General features: G+C 42.2%; 1 protein-coding gene across 10 annotated transcripts in view; it reads right to left on the bottom strand.

The window, feature by feature from the left end:
* Window positions 1-27,548, bottom strand: part of gjc2 (gap junction protein gamma 2) — a 469,070-nt gene that overhangs the window by 220,189 nt on the left and 221,333 nt on the right. For 6 of the 10 annotated variants that reach the window (XR_010907565.1, XR_010907566.1, XM_067452133.1 and 3 more), the window contains exon 2: window positions 23,613-23,717. The exons of 1 other annotated variant lie outside the window; for it this stretch is intronic. The gene's annotated coding sequence lies outside the window, so the exon portion shown is untranslated. Of the gene's footprint in view, window positions 1-23,612; window positions 23,755-27,548 lie in introns of all 10 variants that reach the window. 3 more of the 10 variants (XR_010907567.1, XM_067452130.1, XM_067452131.1) reach the window with 1 other exon arrangement.

Genomic DNA, 27,548 nt, shown 5'->3' with positions numbered 1-27,548 from the left:
GCCAGGGCCGCCACGTACACCTTTATCGTGGAGGGGGTCAACCCTGCCGAGAACCTTGCCTGCAGAAACTCCAGCACTGTACCAACCGGGCAGTTAACTGGGTCCCACTGGTGTTCTCTGCACCATGCTGAGAAAAGTTTCCATTTCAAAGCGTACAGCTTCCTCGTGGACGGAGCTCTGGAGTGAAGGATGGTCTCCACGACCTCGGCCGAGAGACCCTCCTCTATGAGCCTGGCCCCCTCAGAGGCTAGGCCCACAGTTTCCACAACTCTGGGCGTGGGTGCAGGAAACTCCAGCCTGCCTGAGAGAGCAGATCCCTCCTGGTCATAATCTCCATCGGAGAGCCTTTCAGGAGAGATATCAGGTCCGAAAACCATACTCTGGTCGGCCAGAACGGAGCCACAGGGCTGGATGCGACAGAGAGAACCACCGAGGACAGTGAGAATTCTCTGCCGAAGCAAACAGGTCTATCTCTGCTTTCCCATACTTTTGCCATAGAAGCTCCACCACCTCGGGGTGGAGTCTCCATTCCCCGGGCCTCGGCCCCTGCCTCGACAGGATGTCCGCTTCCTGATTTAGGACCCCTGGGATATAGACTGCTCTGATGGATAGCAGTTTCCCCTGGGCCCACAGGAGGATCTGACTTGCCAATTTGTACAAAGGACGGGACCTCAGACCCCCCTGATGATTTATGTAGACGACCACCGATGTGTTGTCTGTCCTGACTAATACATGATGGCCCCTGAGGTCGGGCAGAAACTGTTTCAATGCAAGAAACACAGCGAGCATCTCTAGCCGATTTATGTGCCAGTGCTGCTGGTGTTCCTGCCATAGACCCTGGGATGAACGGCCACTCATGGTCGCACCCCAGCCCGTGACAGAGGCGTCTGTCGTTAGCGTTACGCGACGAACATGAGCCCCCAACACGGGACCCTGGGATAGAAACCCCGGATTTTTCCACATGACCAGAGCACATAGGCATCGCCGCGTGACTTTGATCGTGCGGAGCGGGTTTCCCCTCGGGGAGAACCCTTTTGTTCTGAGCCACCACTGTAGCGGCCTCATGTTCAGTAGGCCAAAAGGTATCACGTTGGACGCTGCTGCCATGAGACCTAACAGTTTCTGGAACTGCTTCACAGTGACGGCCCGATCTAGCTTCGGTTCTTTGACTGCTGCCAGGATCGATGTTTATGCGTGTTGGCGATAATTGTGCCCGCATAATTACCGAATCCAAGTTCACACCTAGAAAAGTGGTTCTCTGAGCCGGAGAAAGCACACTCTTCTTGGCGTTCAGCCTCAACCCCAATTTCGACATGTGTGCGATTTGATCTGCGATACCATCTGTCTGAGTGTGAGCATCTTGAGCTTGGCCACTGAGCGATTTAATAGACGCAGATCTAATATCGGGCGTAAGCCCCCATCCTTCTTTGGCACGATGAAGTAACGGCTGTAAAACCCAGACTCCCTGCCGGGAGGAGGAACCCTCTCTATAGCCCCCTTTCGCAGGAGTGTCTCTACTTCCTGTGCCATTACCAGAGCCTGCTCCGGGCCCACCTCTGTGGGTAGGACACCGCTGAAGGGAGGTAACCGCCTTTTGAATTGAATGGCGTACCCCCTTTGGATTATCTGCAGGACCCAACGAGATATATTTGACAGATGTTTCCACTCGTCTAGAAAATCTACTAAGGGAACCAGCCTCTCGAGGCTGGCCTCTGGTGTACTTTGAACTATCACTCGCCATTTTCGATCTTTTGTTTCCTCTTTTTTTGTTAAAGGGGGGGTGAAACAGTTTCAGTCAGTGTCATGTCAATCTTGAGTACCTATAGAGTAGCATTGCATCCTGCATATCTCCGAAAAGTCTTTATTTTTTTATAATTATATAAGAAAGATGCGCTGTTCCGAGTCTTTCCGAAAAAAGCAGAGCGGGTGGGGGCGTATCGTGTGGGCGGAGCTAAATAATGACGAGTGCGCGCCGCTGTTATTGTGTTGAGTGCGTCGTAAAGCTGTGTCATCCCTAACAGCAGGAAAAAACTTTATTCAAAATAAAAAATGGCTTTTAATCAGATACAGCCATACATCTATGATCCGGAATCAGACCCAGAGGCTGAAGTTGAACAGGAGCAGCAGCAAAAACGACTAGAGCAGGACGTCTCTATGTGGTACAAGTTATACACTAACTATATAATATGCTTAGCGGCTTGTGTTATTTACATATTTATACTTGCATTATATCGTCGTATTTTTTTTCTTTGAAGGTGTACATGTGGGAAGTGCAGTTGTGCATGTGTGTGTGTGTGTGTGTGTGTGTGTGTGTGTGTGTGTGTGTGTGTGTGTGTTTACGCGTGGTTTGTGTAGACAATTGTAGTAAGCGGACTGGTTTTGCAGTGTTTACATAGAAAGACATGGAATAGTAGCACATTTGAATGAAGAAGCGCACTTACAAACATAAAGTTACACATATAGTGGCCAGCTAAACAAATGTACATGCACGACACATCGCATGCTCCATTGATCAATTAACTATACGTGATCATGTTTGGGCTACTTGATGGGCATATGCAAAAACACAGACATTTGAAGCAGTCTTACTCACCGCCTGCGGTTCTAACGTTGGGACCTTTATCGTTGGGACTGCTCCATCCTTCAGCATTAGGCGATCGGAAAATCCGGCAGTTTGCACCGAAATGCAGTGAACAAACATAAACCATTGCGCAACTCAGTTACTGATCCGGAAAAGCAAATTCCATCCACTGTTGCCTTAACGCTGGGTTTTTTGGCAATCTGTACAGGGCTGTCTTGGTCTGGCAACCAAAAACGCACTTTTTTGGTGACATTGTTAATTTCTTGAAGTCACATCACCTGTGGAGCGCAGCCTACGAGCCAGAGCTTTGATGGGCATAGCCTGTTCCTTTCGCACTCTCCCTCTCTCTCTCACGCTCTTCCGGTAGAATTGCCCGTACGGCCCATACAAGGAAATTCCGACCTATTAACGTCAAGTGGACCCATGATCGAAAAAAACTTGCCGAAACTTATGACTAACCGGAAGTAGTATTTTTGACAAAGAAATACTCCCATCAAACGTCCACCTTAACTTTTGAAACTTTGTCCATGTTAAGTATGGGATTCCAAGTCTTTAACAGTGTAAAAAGATCAGTATGCATGAAACAGCATTTCACCCCCCCCCCCCTTTAATATAAGGGTATATTTAACAAAAGGGTGGAAAAATCTTCTAAATAGACAGACAAAAACACCAAATAGACAGACAGATTCACACTTATCGCTTGCTGAAGGCACAGAAGCTAGTTCCTGTTTGTTTTCACGGACGCTTTATAGCTTCCGGTCGATGACGTCATCACGCCGACGATCGATCGATCTTCCGATGGAATGGTTCTACACGTGCTTCACGACGCATTAACGCAGAGGCGTTCTCACAGCGTTTCGACGCAGCTCGAGTTCCACGAAAGGGAACTGTCTCTTTCCTGTCAGGTTATCTTTCCTTATGCGATACAGCACACCATCGAGTAACTTTAATTTGTCCCACTGTTTCAAGACTCTGAGCACCTTATAAGTCTCACCAGCACGCTCACGGCGTGAGGCTCTCTTGCCCCTACTAACTTAAAACAGGACCCTGGACAGACAAGGGTAATTTTCTTGCCTGTCTCGCAGCTCATCTAATGAAAAGACTGCTTCCTTAAGCAACTCACTGTACGGCTCATTCAGCAGCCTCTGACTGACCCGGTTAGGGACAAAGGGTTGATGACTTAAAGCATCAGCCACTACGTTCTTACTGCCAGGTATGTACTTGATGCTGAAACGATAGGGCGCCAACTTGGAAACCCATCTCTGCTCACACGTGTTAAGCCAAAAACTCTAAACCGTGAGCAGGATACTTCGTCTGAGCACGCGTAAGGGCTTTGCTTGCAAACGCAATCGGCCGAGCTCTAGTCTCACCCTCTGCAACCTGTGATAGAACAGCACCTAATCCATCAATGGACGCTTCTGTGGACAAAATAAATGGCCGGCTAAAATCAGGGTGTGTCAAGACCACAGAATCCATCAGAGCAGCTTTTAACTCCTGGAAGGCCCTACTGTGCTCCTCCTTCCAGTCACCAGGACTTAACTTTCTGAACGCAGCACCACCCCTCCCTGAAGGCTTCTTGCCTCGCGGTACGGCTGTCAAAGCAAACAGAGGCTTTGTGATGGTAGAGCAATTTTGGATGAATCTCTGGTAATACAGTACCATACCAAGGAATGATTTCATCTTTTTTTGGGACAGGGTTACCCCATTCGCCATCATTAAATCAGATTCTGTCACCACCCCAATAGCGTTGACCTTATCTGGGTCAGTTGCTACCCCTGAACTGTCAATGACATGACCTAAAAACTGCACACTCTGGAGGAAATGACACTTTTTGGGCACCAACTTTAAACCGTCCTCTCTGAACCTACTGAACACTAACTCGAGCCTCTTAATGGCCTCGCTCTCGTCTGGGGCATAAACGAGTAGGTCATCCAGATAGCAAAGCAACTTCAGGAAATTTTAAACACAAAAGATGTTCATCATTAGATGCATAAAACTGGCGGGGCTATAACACTTGCGGTTACCGATTAAACTCCTAAAGACCCATTGGTGTTGTGAAGGCTGTAAGTTTTTTGTCCTCCTCTGCCATTGCTATATTATAAAAGCTGGAGGTGAGATCCATCTCGCTAAAGATCGCATTTCCGCCCAAGGCTGCCAAGCAGTCTGCTTGGTGAGGTAAGGGGTGAGCATCCTTGCTGGTCCTCGCATTAACACCCGTTTCACAAATACTCTGTCTGCAGTGCGTGTGCGGTGCATATTTTTTTCAGTACCCATGTTAACGGATGACAGCTTTCACACTGCACGCGGATGCGGTCTGTCAGTCCGTTCCAGGTGCGTTGCGTCTGCAGCAGTGCACGGATCGTTTTCGTACCGAGTATATTTTTTGCTGCGCTGCGTTGCTGCATTAAAGTGATAGAACATTGTTTGCATTAAAATAAACATGTACTGATGCGAAAATCTACTAATTTCACCACAGATGCATATCATTTAAAATATAATCTTGTTTCAAAGTCGACACATGTTTTTTTCTCAAGTAAAGCAACAAAACGACACCTTACCTGGCATTTAGGTAAAAAAATGTGCCATAATGGATAGCCAAAGTTCTTTTTGACCTGCAGGATTTCTTTTAAAACGGTGTAAAAACGAAAGAAAAGACGAGAGTCAGCTGTTTTTGAATAGACTATTGTAAGTTTCTAATTTAAAATGTTTGTGATTTAAGGCTATAACCTATGTTTAAATGTTTTGCCACTTGTGTGAGCTAAATCTAAAGTATATAAATATGAATAAATGAATTTAATAAAATGTTGTTTAAATGTAGTAGCCTGCGTAACCTGACTTCTATCAAAGAGTAAACGAAGAGAATTGGAATTCTGACGAGGCATGTTCAGTAAAAACTTTTGGATTTTAAATAAAAAAATATTGAATAAATGCTGTGTTTGTGGCATACAACAGCGGATCAGTTGCGGTCTGCAAACGCAGCATATGTGAAAGCACTACAGGGTGTGGGGCTCCTGCAACGCACACGCAATGCAACATGCACCGCACACGCACTGCAGACAGAGTATGTGTGAAACGGGCGTAAGCCAGCAGTAGTCAACGCAAACACGAAGATCACCACTTTTCTTCCATACCAGGACCAACGGAAATGCCCATTCACTACAAGACTTTCGAATAATCTCTTGCTCCTCCATATCAGAGAGCACTTTTCTCAGTGTCTGATAATGAGCTGGAGGAACGCAACGATACGGAAGTCTAAACGCCTGGTTATCAGACCGTTATCAGTGAATCCTATGGACAAATTCTTAGGCCTTACCACAGTCTAGCTTATGTTTAGAAAACACATCTTGATATTTCTGAATCAACTGAAAAAGCTGGTCTTTCCAGTACGGAGTCACTTTGCAGGATTCAATGTTAAGATCACTGAGACCGAGTGTAATACAGTTCGTAGATGGGAAGGAAGGAGGCGGGAACCGGCGAACGTTCAACAACATTTATTCACAAACAAATAAACAAAACGAAAGTAAAATCGTGGGCAGCCCCTCACGGACGACTGCCCGCAAATACCCACAAAATAAAACGTGAACACATAAACAAAACAACAAAACATAACATAAATCCAGGCCTGGTCCTCTCTCGTCTTCCGCAGCCCTTGCTCCTCCTTATATGCTCCCGTCACATGGCCGCGAGACGAGACCGGTGTGCCACGCAGCTGGCACTCGTCAACATTAATCACTGGCCCGCTCTCGCGGTCCCTCGCCCCGCTGCCTGTCACACCACATACCCCGGGGGGCACTCCCGAGACTGCGCTCTACGCCCCCGGGGCGATCACGGTGGCCACGGCACCTGGGGGTAAGGACAGAGAGGCGAGAGAAATGTAGACTGGAAGACGAGGAGCCCGCGGACGAGAGAGGGGAGAGAGGGAAAAAAGAAAGAAAGAGAAAAAAAAATTCTGGTCCGGTTCCCAGACACACTGCCGTTCGGGCCTCCGCCCGCCGAGAGGCTCTTTCTCGCGGTGCTGTGTGATGGCACTCCAGGCCTGGTGGGCAGCTCGATCCTCCTCCTGGCGGTGACTCCTCCTTCTGAGGGACCCGGCAGTGAGCCCGCGCTCCCTGGTCCTCCCCTCTCAGGCGGATGGCAGCAGGCTCCAGCTCACGGCAAGCGCGGCGACTCCTCCGCTCCCTCTCGGACGGCAGCCACCCCACCTCGACCCAGGGGCACGGCAGCGAGGTCTCTGTCCCACCTTCCTTGCACCAGCACCATCGCCTCGGGCAGCCCTCGCGGTCCTCATTCATCCGCGCTGCCCAGCACCGCGATCCCCCTCAACAGCGAGGGGTCTTCGACAGCATGTCCCTCCTTCCCCCTCGGGTTTTGGCACCACTGTAATACGGTTCGTAGATGGGAAGGAGGCGGGAACCGGCGAACGTTCAAAAACATTTATTCACAAACAAATAAACAAAACGAAAGTAAAACCGCGGGCAGCCCCTCACGGACGACTGCCCGCAAATACCCACAAAATAAAACGTGGGCAGCCCCTCACGGATGACTGCCCACAAACACATAAACAAAACATAACATAAATCCAGGCCTGGTCCTCTCTCGTCTTCCGCAGCCCTTGCTCCTCCTTATATGCTCCCGTCACATGGCCGCGAGACGAGACCGGTGTGCCACGCAGCTGGTCAACATTAATCGTCAACATTAATGTCAACTCGTCAACATTAATCGCCGGCCAACTCTCGTGGTCCCTCGCCCCACTGCCTGTCACACCACACCGAGCTTTTGCAGTGTGTCAGAAATGGCAAGGAGAGAACTAACCTCTGAGTCTGTGCGAGAGGAGACGGATTGGCTGTGCACGCTCACAGTTTTCCCAGTGCTGCACATCCAGGTCTTCGACTGCTAAAACAGGAGATACGTCTGCTATTTTAGTGTTACGTCTCAAAGTGACAGGTTTGTTAGATGGGTTAATCAGCTTAATCAGCACCCATCTGTCACCAGGCAATGTGGCTATAACACGCCCTACAAGAACACCTTTCTTATGAGTTTGTGCCTTAGCTGACTCAACTAACACGGTACTACTCACAGAAATTATGGAACTGTTCGGGAGTCTGCCCCACACAAGATGCTCTTGTTGAGGTAAAACAGCTTGAGTTTGCTTAGCAGTACCGACAACGGTTGGCATGCTACCACCTTCCCACCTTTCATGTCGAATCAGCATACTCAAAAACCTCTGAATCTCTGGTTCCCCTGTCGCGTTTGGCTGGTTCATAACACGCCAATAGCTTTGGGACTTCTTAAGTTTAATGAGGATGTACTTGATCACGTTAGTACCAAAAATTAACTGGTCTTTTTGCCCCAACACAAACAAGGTAGGCATGATAACCAAATGTCCATACACACACATCTTTAGCTGGTGGATACACTTGGGCTTGACCCGAACACCACCACAACAATCAAGCAAAACGTCAGTATGGGGCTGAACAGGCTCAAGGATCCTGCATGCATCCATAACTTGCGGATGCTCATTAATATCCTATTAATGCACTTAATAATCCTCATTAATAGTGCATGCCATACAACCAGTGTCTAACAGGCCTTGACAAGTTACTGTATCATTTACCACCACATCAGTATAAAACAAACTGTCAGCTTTTTCCAACTTTGCGATGTTTTGGAACAAAATGATACTGCCACTTGACTCAACCCAAAAATTGCTGCTATAGATGACCATCGGATCATCTTCGCTCATGAGGGGCTGAGTTGCAGCACTCACGTCACCCCCTCCTCGATGTGAGTGAACTAGTTTCTCTGATCATCACTGGTCTGAGCCATAGCTCAGTGACACTCCTTGCGTTGATGACCAATCTCTAGGCAAGCAAGACATCTTTTTTCTTTCATACAGTGGGAATGAGTCGAGTGCGATCTGTTTCCACAGATTTCACATGAAGAGGATCGATACCACTGTGATGTTTGAGGCCTTGGTTCTGGAGCTGGTAAGGTTGTGCGCTCCAACACTCTTTCTAACATTTTCAGCACATGCTCTAAAGTGCCAGTTCTGCAGCTTCACTTGTTTTAGGATGCGGGACTGTAGGACACAATGCAGAGGTTATGCCTATACTTTAACTTCCTACTGCTACCTGAGTGCTGACAGGTCTTTCAGCAACAACAGCCTGATTCACGGCAAACTTAGGCGCAAACGGGACCGGCTTCCGAGACCTGAAGAGACCAATGGCCTCTTGGACCTCCTCAGCAGACCATTTACTTATCAACTTTCACCTAAAAACATTGGAAAGATCGGAACTGGGACATTTCCTGATAAACATCATTGCCATATCTGAGTTCATATTTTCCATCTTGCCACCACATCTTTGTAGGTGAGCATCTGCTAATTCGGCTGCCTCATTCAATCTGACCCATAAGTCAACAGACAGCTCAGCTTCGGCTGGGTTGCATAAAAATCTGCTAGCGGCTGGCATGAGCCAGGGCTCTCACTAAAATAGCGCTGCAGTACCTCGTAAACGACCTCAGGGGCAAGCACAGCAACCAAGCTACTTTTTAGCTTATCTTTGACAATGCTCTTTGCACGGCTACAGAGATGGTTCAGTATTTCTTCTACGCTGTCGGCTTTGCTGGAACCTTTCTTTGACAAATACACATTCATCTGTTCAAGCCATTCTAAGATGGAACATTTGTCGCTATCATCCCCTCTGAATATTTGTGGTTCTTTAATGTCAGCTCTGACTATCAGGTTTAATTTGGGCAGATCTAGGCTTGGGGACAAAAGCGTTGCTCTAGAGGCTGGCTGCTGCTCATACGAAGAAGCTGAATAAGGTAACTCTGAAGTCTGTTTCGTCAACCGTGTGACAATTGAGTCACCTATCTGACTTCCAAGCTCACCAATTAGGTTGCGTAGTTGCTGTGTGACTTCATCACAACCAACATTGGTACGAGTGGAAGAGTCAGGTTTATGCGATTCATTAGAATTCGGAACGGTCATTGAATCATATGCCAACACTCGTGGTTTGCTGACGTTTGGCTCACATTGCCCAAAAAACCCACGTCTCCTGCCAATGTGTGTCATCATAAAGTCTTTGTTCTATCCCCCTTCGGCCATCTTACAAATGGCAAATGACAAAAAAAACAAAAACAAAATCTAACTTCAGCTACGGTACACTTAAACGAGCAGAGATGGGAAAAACAAAAACAAAAAGTGAAACAGTCGAATGTGCGCATGTGTGCAAAGTGAGATAGTTCAGTCACTGTCAATGTCCAGACACCACCACCAAACCATCAAAGATGGACGGTCTTCGGCCGTCGATTTCAGAAGCGTTGTGATCCCACATCGAACCCCAGCGATCCGCTGCTGCAGATCTGGTGCATCCAGGTCACGGCACCAAATTATGTAACTTGTCTGGACTAGTCACTCCCTCACACACACGCAAGGACCACAGGACCACTTAATGAGATTCATCACTTTACTCCACCCGTAATCTGTAATCAGGGGAAATGATCAGTGAAGCAACAGGTTCAACATATTCTCCCTCTCTGGTACACAGTATATTTCACGGGGAGAATCAAAAACGTGTGTCACTAGCCTCGTACACAAGCAGACTGAGGCAATTGCATGTCGCGCAAGAGGAACCCCGCAGATGTGTTTCACTGATATTGTTCCCTTACCCCAACAAACACTCAAAGAAAAGTGCCACGATTACAAACATTACTTTCACATAACTTGTGAACGATAATGTGGCAGGAGGGGCGTGGTTTCGCAAGGTCTGTAGCGGGAGAGAGGAGGCGGAGCCGAGCAGTGAGTAAGTAGGTCAAGTGCAGATCACTAACACCTGTGTCTGTTTGCAGTAATTGGCGTGGAGAGACAGCATTTAAACCCCAGCAGAACAGAGAGAGAGAGAGGGAGACCTGGACTGGGACCTCGCGTGCACAGCAGAGAAACTAAGAGAAACTGAGAAAGAAAGTCGAATAGAGAAGGAGCGATCCATATCGTGGGGAAACTGAGTTTTGCACAAACACACACACACACACATGTGTGACTGTTATTTGTTTTTGAACAAGTTTTGAACAAAAAATAAAGAGAGCGAGTCCCCGTCAAAGCCGACCCCGTCTTCTTGCTTCACATCCCCATGAACGTTCGTTACACTGGTGCCGAAACCCAGGAAGGAAGAAGATCGCCGCCGCCATGCAGACCCCGCCTAAGACGCCATTTTGTGGACATCGTACAGTCGCTCGCCGGTCTTTACCAGGAGCAACACCAAAACCTGCTGGCCATGAGGGAGAACCAGGAAAAGCGCTTTGAAGTCCTCCTTCATGCTTAGCATGAAGACCGGGAGCTGTTCCGGAGCTGGATCGACCGGGAGATTCGGGCCGGCACCGAGGGGAGGGGCGACAGCGGCGGACACTCTCTTTTCCCTCCAATCCCGCCCTCTCTCCACGCCAATCTGCCAACCTGTTTCCGGCCACTAGGGTGGCGGTGAGGCCTGGGCCAGCTTGTTGGCGCTGCGGGGATCCGGGACATTTCATTGATCGTTGCCCCATCATGGAGGTGGGCACGCTGGTCCGGGTCCCCGACGCGCCGCAAGCTGCCCTCGATCAAGCTGGATTGTACCTAATACCTGTGAGTATCAAGGGGGGTACTTATCAGGCTTTGGTGGATTCAGGTTGTAACCAGACCTCCATCCACCAAAGCCTGATACAGCCCAAGGCATTGGGTAACAGCCACACGGTTAAGGTGAGGTGTGTACACGGGGAAGTGGTGAAGTATCCTTTAGTGCCGGTCGTTATTCAATTTCGGGGACAAAAGCATAGTGTGGAGGCTGCAGTTAACCCGCATCTCCAGCATCCGTTGATTCTGGGAACCAATTGGCCAGCATTCCATAAATTATTAGGGTAGTTATGTGCGGATGCCTCTTGGGGGAAGGATATGCAGCGGAGGGAGGCGGTCGCTCAGTTGGGAGAGGTGGATTCGGGACCTCGGGAAGCTGTTTCAGGGGAAACGAGTGGTCTGGAGATGGCTCCTCTCACAGATCACGATGACTTTCCCCTGGAACAGTCCCAAGATGAATCGCTTAAACATGCATTTGAGCAGGTCCGTTCCATCGACAGCCACCTCCTCCAACCGGGACAACCGCTCACCTATCCGTATTTTGCAGTTTTGAAAGATAGGTTGTATCGGGTGACCCAAGATACCCAGACAAAAATGGATACAACCCAGTTGTTAATACCTAAAAGCCATCGGGAAATGCTATTCCAGGCGGCTCATTGTAATCCAATGGCAGGGCATTTAGGACAAAAAGCAACACTTAACCGTCTAATGGCCCGCTTCTTTTGGCCGGGCATTCACGAGAACATGCGCAGGTGGTGCGCGTCTTGTCGTGAATGTCAGTTGGTGAATCCACCGGCCACCCCAAAAGCACCATTGTGCCCCCGTCCACTAGTGCAGGTCCCCTTCGAAAGAGGAGGCGGAGCCGAGCGGTGAGTAATTAGGTCAAGTGCAGATCACTAACACCTGTGTCTGTTTGCAGTAATTGGCGTGGAGAGACAGCATTTAAACCCCAGCAGAACAGAGAGAGAGAGAGAGAGAGAGAGACCTGGACTGGGACTTCGCGTGCACAGCAAAGAAACTGAGAGAAACTGAGAAAGAAAGTCGAATAGAGAAGGAGCGATCCATATCGTGGAGAAAATGAGTTTTGCACACACACACACACACACACACACACACACACACACACACACACACACACACACACACACACACACACACACACACACACACACACACACACACACACACACACACACATATGTGTGTGACTGTTATTTGTTTTTGAACAAGACTGAATAAAGAGAGCGAGTCCCAGTCAAAGCCCACCCCGTCTTCTCCCTTCACATCCCCACGAACGTTCGTTACAGATAATATAAAAACAAAATTTTGTTAAGTACATTAAACCCTTCTGTTTACAAAATATAAAAAATAAACATTAGTATAAACCATAAATAAAGAAAATACAATATAGAAGTAAATATACAAAAGTCAAAACAAATCAATTAATCATTTCACACCAGTTACACTTGGAGCTTGATTTAGTATGACACTATGATACAACTTATTTGAATATTTATCAAGTAGTGCTTACAGAACCACAAACATAATTGAAAGATATTATTCAAATATAATAAGAAGTAGGCCCTTATAAGGCAACAAAAGAGGCCAAAAAGATATTTGCCATTCATATAAAGGAAAAATAGTTGCAACAACACTTTTGAACATTCTTAGATGTTCATGGTTTGTGACCAATGCACAAGGGGAGAATTAAGATATGTATATGATAAGGATAGATTTATGGATATTTATAAGCAATGGTAGAAAATGTTCAGTCTATAAGTGAACATTTGTCCCAAAATATCAAACAAAAATACTAAAGGAGAAAAGTAAATGATTTGTGAACAAACACTTAAATTACACAAAAGTGTATATATAGCTAGAGTTATACAGTAGTTGTGTTAGAATGATACATTTTTTTAATTATGTTTATACTTCTAATCAAGTTTAGAGTTTTGTTAGTAATAAAAAAGGAAGAAAGTATTGCTTCATGAGCAGCTTGTACTAAGCCGCTGGAATCAGTCAGGCTGCATTAAACTCAAGTTCAAATTGTATTTATAGATAGATTTTGAAATAAACAGACATCATTAAAACAATCTAAGAATTTCTAACAAAGAACAAAGTGCATTATAATAACAGATGCAAGACAATATTCTGTTCATTCATCAACTAAAAATGATTTTTGACTAAAAGATTGATTCTTCAGATTAAGGAATTGATAAGGCTATATAAAAATAGGAATCGATCACAAATAAGAAAGATATTTTACCTTGGTTTAACCAATATTTGTATTAATCAAGCAAAAAAAAAAAAAAATGGTTCAGTTATATTTACTATAATCAGGGGAGATTAATTAATGACAAGGCAAAATAGGCAAGACCTTAGTTGATTAGTGATTATTGACAGACAAAGTTATGTAAGTTAAACAAGAGGCTTAAGAGCAGCAGTTAAAGAAAACTGGTTTAATTCTAAAGTTTGAAGCTTGATTTGCTAAATTAGGGATATCTCTAAAAGTTGCGATATCAATAGGGGGTTATTGTTCTGCTGTAAAATTTCCATATTAATATCACTAATTGTCAAAGCCATGGTTAAGCACATGGAAATGCTATGATGTTAAGATAATGAGACAACAATTAAGAGGGCAAACAAAGTATATATGTTAAGATTGGTCTGACGAACCAAGTTGAAATGTACAAACATTGGATGTAGATTCAAGTATATCTAATGAGGACAAATAAGATGAATATGAGAACTATTTCTGGGTTGAGGATGTCTACATTTCAAAAACAACTTGTAGTAGTATTATGCATTGATAGATTCTACATAATTGTGACAATAACCTACAAGGCTGAACCGAACCAATTGTATGTTCATGCTTATAACAATGGTCTTAAAGGGAGCAAAATAATCTTTTACTCTTTTTGGAAAAAGAAAAAGAACAAAAAGGAAAAATACACCTAAAAAAAGAAAGAAAAATGTCTGAAAAGAGATGTTTGGTTCTGATAATCATTCAGAGTTTGGTTGCGTAATCTGGTCTTTGGCAATAAAGCATGAGTGACTTAATTTAAGTCATAAGTAGGGATGGGTATCGTTAAGATTTTAACGGTATTACTACTCTTATCAATACTGCTTATCGGTCCGGTACTTTTACGGTATTCTTATCGGTACTTTTTGAGATATATATATATATATATATATATATATATATATATATATATATATATATATATATATATATATATACAGTCTTGTTCAAAATAATAGCAGTACAATGTGACTAACCAGAATAATCAAGGTTTTTAGTATATTTTTTATTGCTACGTGGCAAACAAGTTACCAGTAGGTTCAGTAGATTGTCAGAAAACAAACAAGACCCAGCATTCATGATATGCACGCTCTAAGGGTGTGCAGTTGGGCAATTAGTTTAAAGGGGTGTGTTCAAAAAAATAGCAGTGTCTACCTTTGACTGTACAAACTCAAAACTATTTTGTACAAATCATTTTTTCTGGGATTTAGCAATCCTGTGAATCACTAAACTAATATTTAGTTTTATGACCACAGTTTTTTAAAACTGCTTGACATCTGTGTGGCATGGAGTCAACCAACTTGTGGCACCTCTCAGCTGTTATTCCACTCCATGATTCTTTAACATCATTCCACAATTCATTCACATTTCTTGGTTTTGCTTCAGAAACAGCATTTTTGATATCACCCCACAAGTTCTCAATTGGATTAAGGTCTGGAGATTGGGCTGGCCACTCCATAACATTAATTTTGTTGGTTTGGAACCAAGACTTTGCCCGTTTACTAGTGTGTTTTGGGTCATTGTCTTGTTGAAACAACCGTTTCAAGGGCATGTCCTCTTCAGCATAGGGCAACATGACCTCTTCAAGTATTTTAACATATGCAAACTGATCCATGATCCCTGGTATGCGATAAATAGGCCCAACACCATAGTAGGAGAAACATGCCCATATCATGATGCTTGCACCTCCATGCTTTACTGTCTTCACTGTGTACTGTGGCTTGAATTCAGAGTTTGGGGGTCGTCTCACAAACTGCCTGTGGCCCTTGGACCCAAAAAGAAAAATTTTACTCTCATCAGTCCACAAAATGTTCCTCCATTTCTCTTTAGGCCAGTTGATGTGTTCTTTGGCAAATTGTAACCTCTTCTGCACATGCCTTTTTTTTAACAGAGGGACTTTGCGGGGGATTCTTGAAAATAGATTAGCTTCACACAGACGTCTTCTAACTGTCACAGTACTAACAGGTAACTCCAGACTGTCTTTGATCATCCTGGAGGTGATCATTGGCTGAGCCTTTGCCATTCTGGTTATTCTTCTATCCATTTTGATGGTTGTCTTCCGTTTTCTTCCACGTCTCTCTGGTTTTGCTCTCCATTTTAAGGCATTGGAGATCATTTTAGCTGAACAGCCTATCATTTTTTGCACCTCTTTATAGGTTTTCCTCTCTCTAATCAACTTTTTAATCAAAGTACGCTGTTCTTCTGAACAATGTCTTGAACGACCCATTTTCCTCAGCTTTCAAATGCATGTTCAACAAGTGTTGGCTTCATCCTTAAATAGGGGCCACCTGATTCACACCTGTTTCTTCACAAAATTGATGACCTCAGTGATTGAATGCCACACTGCTATTTTTTTGAACACACCCCTTTCAACTAATTCAACTAATTGCCCAATTGCACAGCCTTAAGAGCGTGCATATCATGAATGCTGGGTCTCATTTGTTTTCTGAGAATCTACTTAACCTACTGGTAACTTGTTTGCCACGTAGCAATAAAAAATATACGAAAAACCTTGATTATTCTGGTTAGTCACATTGTACTGCTATTATTTTGAACAAGACTGTATATATATATATATATATATATATATATATATATATATATATATATATATATATATATATATATATATATAAATTATAATAATCAAATGTAAAATAACACTGCATAGTTTATTATTGATAGCCTAAATTAATGCTTATTAAAGCTGAAGTTATTCATTCAAGAGCTGTGAGTGATTTTCTCTTTGCATTTGGTTGTTTAATTCGCAGTAATTCGTCAGCATATTTATTTACACTGCTGCCTGTTTAAGACAGATGTGCAGATCTATAGGCGACTAATAATAGGCAGATGCACTACACTTTCTCCCAACTTATATCCATAATAACTACGTCCATTTTAGACACAAACTGTGTTGTGTTTAAGAGACTCTCCAAGCCGGTCATTTTGACATAGATGTTTGTGTACATTTGATCGTTTAGACTCGAGTGTAAAACCGAAAGTGTAATTTGCTCGTCTCGTTGCGGCTGTTTCAGAGCGGGAGCCGACTTGGGAACAATCTCTTGCGGACATTTTTGTGCATTTAATCGCTCTTTTTATTATTAAACGCGTCCCACAACCAACAGCTAGACTGTATTTTACAACAATCACTGATCGTGCTGATTCTGTCATTAGGCTACGTTTGAGTTTTAGGGAGAAATGACAGCTTTGCTGCAAAGGTAATTAAGTTGCGCTAGACATCAATTATTATTATTATAATCTTTGGATGCCAAAATCTAAAATAAAATCAGACTATCACAGATCAAAGTGTAACCAGCTATGTTTGAATGTTTAGTTCTGTCCTCGGCTGTCGTTTGTGCCTCTCTCTCTCTCTCTCTCTCTCTCTCTCTCTCTCTCTCTCTCTCTCTCTTCTGGTCACGTGTATTTTCCCGACATCAGAACCGATAACGTCCGAGCTTATCAATACAACGGACTTTGAAAATTCACCCCCGGGGCCCGTTTAATACCGGTTTTTGGTACCCATCCCTAGTCATAAGGTAGCATAACTAAGGAAGCTAGATTTTGGGTGTGCTCTTTGATATCAATCTTTCATTTGAAAGCCACGTTTCTAGCATCTGTAAAACCACATTCTACCATCTTAAAAATATATCTAAATTACGGCACATGCTTTCAATGCAAAATGCTGAACAGTTAGTACATGCGTTCATGAGCTCAAGGCTAGATTATTGTAATGCTCTACTGGGTGGTTGCCCTGCTCGCTTAATAAACAAACTCCAGTTAGTCCAAAATGCAGCAGCTCGAGTTCTTACTAGAACCAGGAAGTAGGATCATATTAGTCCAGTTCTGTCAACACTGCACTGGCTCCCTATTAAACATACATTTTAAAATCTTGCTTATTACTTACAAAGCAGTAAATGGTTTAGTTCCCCAGTACTTAAGCGAGCTCTTAACACATTATATTCCATCACGTCTATTGCAGTCTCAAAACTCTGGCCAGTTGATAATACCTAGAATATCTAAATCAACTGCAGGCGGTCGATCCTATTTAGCACCTAAACTCGAGAACAGTCTTCCTAGCATTGTTCGGGAAGCAGACACACTCTGTCAGTTTAAATCTAGACTAAAAACACATCTCTTTACTATGGCATACACATAGAAAATTTTTAACTTTCATTATTCAAATCAATTGACTGATTGTTAGACTGCATTAACTAGGTCAGCCGGAACCGGGAACACTTCCCATAACACCTGACTCGTTACATCATAAAAAGAGTGGCATCTACGCTAGTCTAATGCTAGTCTCTCTGTTTATCCCGAGGTTTACCCCGGATCCGAGACATGTCCAGATCAGATGGTGGACCTGCGTCTGGACATGGCGCAATAAAGGCGCAGTAACTCCGTTCTTTCATGTATTCATACCCTTGTGTAATCGACGCATCATCCTAAATAAACCCGTCTCTTGCGTGATACCCTGAAATTTTGAATATTCCGATCTAATATGATTTCAGACCTGTAAGGTTGCCAGAATAATAATCATACACGGTGTGTTAATAGGCCAGAGGAGAACTGGCACCCCGACTGAGTCTGGTTTCTCCCAAGGTTTATTTTTCTCCTTCTTGCCCTGATGGAGTTTTGGTTCCTTGCCACCGTCGCCTTTGGCTTGTCTTGCTCAGTTGGGGACACTAAAATTATGATCAAAGTTATTCAACTAATTATACAAATAAAATTTATGAATTAGGTTTTAATTAATTCTATAAACTATAATACAGATCTACCAACATTGTCGCTATATGATAAATTAAAATAAGCTGATAACATCACTGTTTTCTCCAGAACGACTGTACAGCCAAATCTAATTTTGTTGCAATACTGTCCTGTTTGACAATTGTGATTGTAAAAGCGCTATATAAATAAAGTTGATTGATTGATTGATTGATTTTGAAGCTAAACGTCTGGAAGAAGGATACAAAATTGGGGCTTAGGTAAGAAGAATGTAGAAGATTTTTATTATTGAACTTAATGTAAAATAAGCTGTATATAAGACACTATTAGATATCAGATGTATGCTGAGGTTGCGTTTGCCCTGTATTAAATGTGTGTGGACGTTGACAACGTGCTCCAAAATGACATGCAGAAGATGCATGATCGACAGAAAAAGAACTTGAAATGTGGTGACATATGACCCATGAAACTAACTGTAAAACTTGGTTAACCAAAAGGTTGTGACCATTTTGGGAAAGCAGCTATGCATATATGCTAGGTAAACCAAAAGAACTGGAATTTCTCCTGCAGGAGAGACTCGGCATTGTTGATGTAAATAAAGCCTTTCTGAAATCAAATGATCTTTGGGAAATGATTGCAAGAAGAAAAATTCCAACAGTTGAAGCGACTATTATGTGATATATAGACGCATTAATGCGAATTTTAGCAGGCAACCTTGCCAAAATAACATACTTTACCCCCCAAAAGGCATTTTTTTTCCCAGAGAACTCGCCAAAAAGCTATTCGTTTGGGCTAGTAGTTGGCGGGTTTTGTTGTAAAACTTGGCAACTCTGTCTGCACGCATGCTCAAATAAACAATCTTTGCCGGTATTGTAAAAAAAGAAAAGAATTTAAGAATACACAGTTACTTACAACCAAGGTTATTATAGTTTTGCTTTTTTAAATTAGTTTTTATTTTAGTATCGTTTTCAATTTTGCTACAAATTTCAGTTTAGTTTTAGTTAGTTTTACAAATGGTTTTGCTAGTTTTAGTTTAGTTTTTATTTTGCAAATACATTTCTATTTAGTTTTTATTTATTTAGTTTCAGTTTTAGTTTTAGTAATTATAGTTTAGCAGAGTTACCATAATGAAGTGTAGAGACCATATCAAGGTTTCTAATTTCAGCAAAGTTTAATGTTTGCACAGATTAGAGTTTAATCTTACTAAACATCCTTAAGTGAAATAACTTGATAAACGAGCATTATTGTTTAAACCCAGGAAGGTCTTACAAAACATGCATATAGTTGGGTTTTCACCTTTGAGCAAAAAAGCTTGAGTCAAACTATGACCTATACAAACAACGATCTGGAGATTAAAAATGAAATAAATTATATTTTGATATTAAAAAATTATATTTGATATTTTTGACATAGATCCTCTGAGTATTAGCCTATCTTAAAGAACAAAATAAATGCAACGTAAAATATAAAAGTAAAAATTATAAATTCCAGACAAACTCATTCATAACAAAGATGAAATATTGTTAAACAATTAAAAGCTTATTTTAATTTCTTCAGTAGTACAATGTAGGCTAGCATTGTAAGACCACAGCTAAAGTCATCTGAATAAAGCCAACACACACTGTTGTGCTGTGTGTGTGTGTGTGTGTGTGTGTGTGTGTGTGTGTGTGTGTGTGTGAGAGAGAGAGAGAGAGAGAGAGAGAGAGAGAGAGAGAGAGAGAGAGAGAGAGAGAGAGAGAGAGAGAGAGAGTGTGTGTGTGTGTGTATTGTGTTATAATTGTAAAGGGGACCAATGTCCTCACTTATCTAGTAAAATATTATGATAACTGACTAATAAGGACATTTGACTGGTCCGCTAGTTAAAAAGGCTTATAAATCGGCCAAAACATGTTTTTATTTAAATCTATTGTTTTGCACGTTCTTGGGATGGGTAGGTTTAGGGATAGGGATTGGGTTAGGGGATAGAAAATATCATTAACCTGATATAAAATCAATGGAAGTCCATGCAATGTCCTCACTTATATAGTGAAACAAACGTGTGTGTGTGTGTGTGTGTGTCCTGGTATTCCCTACTTTGTGGGGAAATGTCTCCACACAGACAATAATATTATTAGTAGTAAATGATTATGATAACACCTTTGAGCCTGTCAATATTATGCAAACATGAAATCTCAAACGCACAGTAGGCTAGTAACGTTACTTTCTACTAGTTGCTGACTTTTGCGCCTGCGTCTCTCGTCGCGTAAGAAAGGCATTCTAAAACAGTGAGCTTAAGTTAAAAGAAGTTCAACGTTCATCTCATTACCTTGTGTTATTTCCCATTTCACTGCCACGGACGCATCGATTCTTTGTGAACTGCCGTTTAGGACTGGCGATGTGTTGCCTGTCTGCACGCGTCCGTCACAGGACAGCGGTTAATCTCCTCCTCAGATCACTTCACGCGCAGTAGCGCAATATACAGACACTCGCTCAACCGCCACAGTCAGATGTCAGATTTTCCACCACATTTAAAAGGGCTTATTAATAACGAAAACGAACATTTATTTTTGCTAATTATTATTTTATTTCAGTTAGTTTTTTAGTAAGAGTAGTTAGTTTCGTTTAGTTTTAGTTTTTTATTTATTCAGATTTTTTAATTTTATTTCAGTTTACGAAAATGTTTTTTGACCAATAGTTTTAGTCTTAGTTTCAGTTTTCGTTTACGAAAATAACCTTGCTTACAACATGATCATTTCAGAGAAAAATAGTGAAGCTGAATGCATATACGAACAAGTTCTCCCTTCTCCGTTTAGGATTTGAACAAATATAATCCAAGTGCCTTTGATGACGTGCATGGTTACGTTACTGTTTTTCATCTGTCTGTCATCGTCTAAAGCCCGCCCTGATAATTTCATTGGTCCGAACAGTTTCTGTTCGGGCATAATCACTCCATGGATCGAGTCCAGACCGAACTGCCTATCCTCAAATGTTGTGGGCGGGGCTGAGTTCGGCTTTGCATCCAGGCCAGAGTATGTGAGCGGAGTGGCGGCAATTTCCCCTCCACACTCTATGCATTCCAGAATCACTCCGCTCCAGCTCCACTCCGGGTTCACAATTTCCCGCTCCACGCTCCACTCCTCGCTAACTGCTATTAGAAACACCAGTCCGTCTTCGCTCCGAGGATATTTGCGGCTAAACGCTAAAGTATTTAAGTAAGCTCTGAAATATCACTATAAAGTTCGGTTTATAACCTGCATTAACTGATTTTTTTTATTTTTATAAAAAATAAACAATAGGAGATTAGGAGCCTAGTTTCAACGTGGTTTATTGAAACATTAGTGAGCATTTCCCCGCCACTATGCCAAACATATAGGCTTTATCAGCATTAAAAGCTTTTTGCAGTGCAAATTTTGTTTGGAAGTTTGGAAAGATAAACATACGTTTTCATCAGTTATTTTATCTACGGATCAATACAGATTTCTGCTCATTCAAAAACATATAAAGAATAACTTTAAGCAGGTAAGCACTACAAGATGTGTTTTACAAGAAGGTAAAAAAAAAATCCCTTAAACTTTATCATCCCACTCATGCCCATCGCCGTGATCCATCTGTATCAAGCTAGTTGTTTACCGTGTGAGTTCTGAACACTGCACTTTGCTTATTTAAATATTTTAGTTTAGAATTGGTTCTATACATATTAGGCTACATATTTCTCATGTCTGTGAGGCAAGCCTGCTGATTTTCAGTTTATTTGAGACATGCTCCAGTTCATGAGCAATGAAAGCGATTGCTTCCGCAACCTCTCTTCAGGTCACGAAAGTCTATTTATTTGCTTCTTATTTATTAAATACATTCAATTGGCCGAAGAAACCTTTATTAAAATTAAGAGACAATTTGTACAAAACGAAAGAAAAGCTTTTTACAAAACAAAACTTAATATTAAACTAAATATAACCACCAAAATAATTTCTGACCCACTCGCATCTTTGCACTTATAGCCTTATCAGCCTATCAGATGAAATTTTAAAATAATATAATAATATTTAAACAAATATGAAAGAAAAACATTGTTTAATGACTACAACAAGTATAGTAAGCTACAGATTTATGTCATGTCTGAGCTGGATTTGAACGAATATCATTACCGGTGGGTTCATGAGCTCGCGCCTGCGGATTATTGAGCTGAGTCACACCATTCATTAGTCATTACAGGCTCATTCTCGTCAGAACGCCCACGTATTAAAAAATGGTCGGGTTTAAATAGGGCTCGGGCTCATAATTACAGTTAATGTGTCTGGCAGGTCCGGTCTCTCGGGTGCACGGGAGCCGATTTTTTAAATTTTTTGAGCCGATCTAAGCTCTAGTTCTGGCTAAAAATGTAGTTATTATGTGCCGGCCTGTTGGCATGAATTGTACTCGTGATGGAGCGGTAGTGGAGCGCTCTCGGAGCGAGTGAAAATCACAAAACTTAGACTTTTAAAAAATCCGTTCCTCACTCCATTAAAAATCTCACTGCTCCACTCCTTGCTCCACTCTGCTCACATACTATGATCTAGGCTAGGTAAACATACTTCCTTGGCTGCACATCTTTCCTGTGGCATTCCACAGGGATCAATCCTTGCTCCAACACTCATTTCATTATACATGCTTCCGTTGGGAACAATGTCTCATATATATCTTTCGTGTCATTTCACTTATATGCTGACTACACTCAATTGTACATACCTTTTAAGCGATTTGATTTAAATTCTTTGTCTGCCTTATTAGCGTGTCTACAGGAATTGAAATTATGGCTTGCACAAAATTTTTGGGCTTTAAATGACAGTAAAAGTGAAGTGATACTATTCGGTCCAAGTGATTTTTATGACCATTGGAACTTGGACCTTGGTGACATAAGTACCCATGTTTCTCTGTATGCAAAAAACCTTGGTGTTTTGTTTGACTCAGGACTTCGGTTTGATAAACAAATTAATTAATTGTTATCGTTATCATTAATTAAAATTACTTATATTGTGAGAATGTAAGATAAGTAAAAGTAAACAAAAAATGTGTCTGATTATATTACCTTAAATGTGTAATGTCATGGATTAAATTACTATAACTACAATGTTTGTCATGTAATTTTGAATCTTTGTAATTTACCCAAAACCATATACTGATGTAGGCTAAATTTCACACATTTGTTCATGTACCTTACATGTACCAAATATTTCTCGAATTAAATAAAACACAACTTCTACATGATTAATTGCAAATTGTAACATAACATGAAGAAATATCAAATACTAACAAACAATGCAACAATTCTTATTACAAAAGTAAAATAAACATTTTAGTGTGACTTTAAATCAATTATAGCCTATCCTTCGCCTCTCGCATGCATTACAGACTATGAGATGAGGAAATTACATACAGACCTTAGGAAGTTGCGGCAAGGAAATACCTCCAGAAGATGCACGCTCCATCCAGTCATAACTTTCCACAAAACTGCGGTGGCATCTCAGCATTCCACTTGTGGTCGTCTGTCCAAAGTCAAATGGAATTTTGATCCATTATTATCTAAAACCAGCAGTGCACAAGAGACGGCAAACTCAGAATCCCACGTGCCCATTATGGACAGTACATGAGAGACTGTCTGTTCCACTCAAGCCTCACACTCATCTCTGAGTCTAGCTTGCTTTGCATTCACCCTCTGTCAAGAGAGGACATATAAAGAGGAGGGGAAAATGCAAGATAAATAGTTCCTCTGGCTAATGGCCCTGGATCAAGGGTTTAAACTCAAAGACTGCTGGTGTGTTCCAGCACAATTATTGTTGAAAATGATCACTGTACAGTGATCTTGTAGAACATAGCAGGTGGTTACTGTCAGGGTACTGCATTTGATTGAGAACTTACTTCCTTAAAAAAGTGCATTCAATAAAATATGCATTTGTGTATTATGAACACAATGTGGACATACTGTAATATATCTGCCATTTAGACATTGTCATAATACTATGTGTCATATGTGCCCTTTTTAATGTTTCAAACTGGGAATAAAGTGAGCAAAGAACATTTCCCATCTCTGAAGCAGTCATTTTTCCTCTTACATACAGCATTTCACTTTCATCACAATGTTTGTAATATATTTTCTTTAAATGTGCAGGGGCATTTTGTGCCCATTAATTTCTGACTCTGCAGATAACAGAATTAATATATGTTTTGTATACTTGACTACATATTATATTTTTTTTATTTGCAGCACAGCAGCACAACTATGCAGTAACTTATCAAATCTGAGTAAATACTTTGTTAAAGCCCGCTATAAAGCTGAAATTCCAACAGTATAAGTTATTGTTCGGACCGTCATAAAACCATAAAACCTTAATTTATTTATGTTATATAACGGTTTTAATTGGTTCTGCTAGTCAAAGCTCTGCAGAAGAGAGGCAGTTGTCTAGAGGGAGTGCCCCACTAATGCTTTTGCTATAGACACAGTGTCATGACAAAGCAGTTCCTGTTCAGTGAGCAGAAAACGACTGGTGAACTTCCATAGACATGCGTTTGATAAGCCTCTGTGGGCTAGATGTGCAGCCCACCCATTCAGATGGGCCATTGGCATCCATCCTCCAAAGGCCACGCCTCTCTGCCCACTTCCAACACAGATATTACAGATATTACAGATAGCTAGCAGATATCACCCTGAGGCCGAAGACTGTTTGCCCACTAAGGCCGGAGACACACTGCAAGCATGGTCTGAGTGTGGCGTTTCTGTTGCGTGTCAGCTGTGTGGCGTTTTCTCTGTCTTTGCACACCAGAAGCTTGCCTGACGCAGCGCTGCTGCTGCTATTAATGTACAGGGAAGCCCTATACTTAATGTTAAATATAAATATATTGCCTATTGATACAGCAAAGACACGTCGGCAGTAGCCTATTGACCATACATATCTATGGTATTGAAGGCAAAATAGGCTACAGAATATTTCGTTCTGTATTGACAGGTTTAATATTTAAAAATCGATAATAATGTTGTTTTTTTATTATTACAATTAGGCCTATATCTGCATTTATGTTAACCTACAGACTTTTTCAAACATGAAAATGTAATTTATTAATATGTATTTGTGTCAAAATGGCATATAAACAACTTTTCCTATTATATTTTGCCTGTAAACACTTCCAACACACTCGCGTGTCGCGTGAAAAATAGGCGTCTCTTCTATTTGAAGCATGCACGCGTTTTCCGCATGGCTCGGACCGTGCATGTGACGCAGGCAGTATGCAAGCTCTAACCGGTTAACATGGGAGCCGAAATAAAAACGGACAAGCCAAGCAGCCGAGACGCTCACGACATGCTTGCAGTGTGTCCCCGGCCTAAAGCTAAGCATGGTTGAGTCTGGTTCGTATCTGAATGGGAGACCTCCTGGGAAAACTAGGTTGCTGCTGGAAGAGGTGTTAGTGACACCAGCTGGGGGTGCTTACCCTGTGGTCTGTGTGGGCCCTAACACCCCAGTACAGTGATGGGGACACTATGCTTTCAAAAAGCACGATCCTTCGGATGAGATGTTAAACCAAGGTCCTGACCCTGTCTGGTTATAACATATCCCAGGATGTCCTTTGAAGAAAAAAAAGGAGGTAAAATTTGCCAAATTTGCCTATTGGCTTCAGTCCATCAGGACTTCCATATACTAATTGGCTTCAGTCACTCTCCTCTCATCTTCTCTCCTGTCCCCTCTTCATCAATAAGCTGGTGTTTGGTGGGCATTTTGGCACAATATAACTAACTTTACATTATCCAGATGGATGCTGCACATCGGTGATGGTTGAGCAGATTCCTCTCTTCTGTAATAATGCGTTTGATTTATATATCGCTTTTCAAGGCACTCAAAGCGCTTTACAAAGAAGGGGGGAATCTCCTCAACCACCACCAATGTGCAGCATCCACCTGGATGATGCGACGGCAGCCATATTGCGCCAGAACGCTCACCACACACCAGCTGATTGGTGGAGAGGTGAACATTTTGGTGAACTATACCATTACCATCTGAAACACTGACAAGTAGCAGGAATGCTCCAGTGTATCTACTTTGACTGTGTGTGTATTTTCATAACTAAAGGTGCATTAAAGACATTAAAGAAAAGTGACAAGGGCTATGGTCATTTTTTTATTATTTAAAGAAATTTGAAATGAAGGACCCACTTTATATTAGGTGGCCTTAAGTACTATGTACTTACATCAAAAAATAAGTACAATGTACTTACTGTGTTCAAATTGTATTGCAAAGCAGCTTTACTGATATTGAGATGGGATACATGTAAAGTTAGGGACAGGTGTGGTGGTGTGGGTCATTTTAAGGGTAGGGTTAGGTGTAAGGGAAGTGCCAACTGTGTAATTACAAATGTAACTACAGAAATTAATTACAGACGTAATTACATGCAGGTATTTCTTTTTAAATATAAGTACAATGTAAAAACATGTATGTACACAATAAGTGCATTGTATCAAATGATTAATTAAAATGTTAGTACATAGTAAGTAGTTAAGGCCACCTAATATAAAGTGGGTCCGAAATGAATTCTTATGAAAATGTATTGTTATAAAAATGACAAATGTTATAAATGCATAAATGTGTCTTCATTTGTTTTTATCCTCACTATAACATGTTGTAACTAGTTCCACTGCAATTTCTAGAAACAATTAAAACCATTTAAAAAGGAAACGTCTCGGTTACGTATGTAACCCTAGTTCCCTGAGGGAACGAGACGCTGCGTCGAAACGCTGTGAGAACGCCTCTGTTTAAATGCGTCGTGAAGCGCCTGTAGAACCATTCCATCGGAAAAAAGATCGATCGTCGGCGTGATGACGTCATCGACCGGAAGCTATAAAACGTCCGTGAAAACAAACAGGAACTAACTTCTGATAAAGCCTGAAGTAAGTGATCACGGACACGCCGGGAGTATGGCAAAGCGACGCAGCGTCTCGTTCCCTCAGGGAACTAGGGTTACATACGTAACCGAGACGTTCCCTTTCGGGGAACTCGAGCTGCGTCGAAACGCTGTGAGAACGCTTATACCCACATCGCCATAGGACCAAGTGTCTCGTATGTGTGAAGCCGAAGCGCACACGGTTACGAGAGTACCTGTGCCCCTACAGTAGATGCCAGGTCTAGTTCGTAGAACCTGACGAAAGTAGAAGGAGACGACCAACCGGCCGCGTTACAGATATCATGGAGGGAAGCCCCCGACAAAAGTGCTTTAGAAGCAGCCATACCCCTGGTTGAGTGCGCCCGGACAGCCAGTGGAGACGGCTGCCCGGTAGCTTCATAAGCAAGTGAAATGGCCTCGACCACCCACTTGCTCATCCTCTGCTTGGA

The sequence above is a fragment of the Pseudorasbora parva genome, chromosome 9 (assembly GCF_024679245.1).
Source record: "Pseudorasbora parva isolate DD20220531a chromosome 9, ASM2467924v1, whole genome shotgun sequence".
NCBI lineage: Eukaryota > Metazoa > Chordata > Actinopteri > Cypriniformes > Gobionidae > Pseudorasbora > Pseudorasbora parva.
This window is presented reverse-complemented; position numbering and strand designations above follow the sequence as displayed.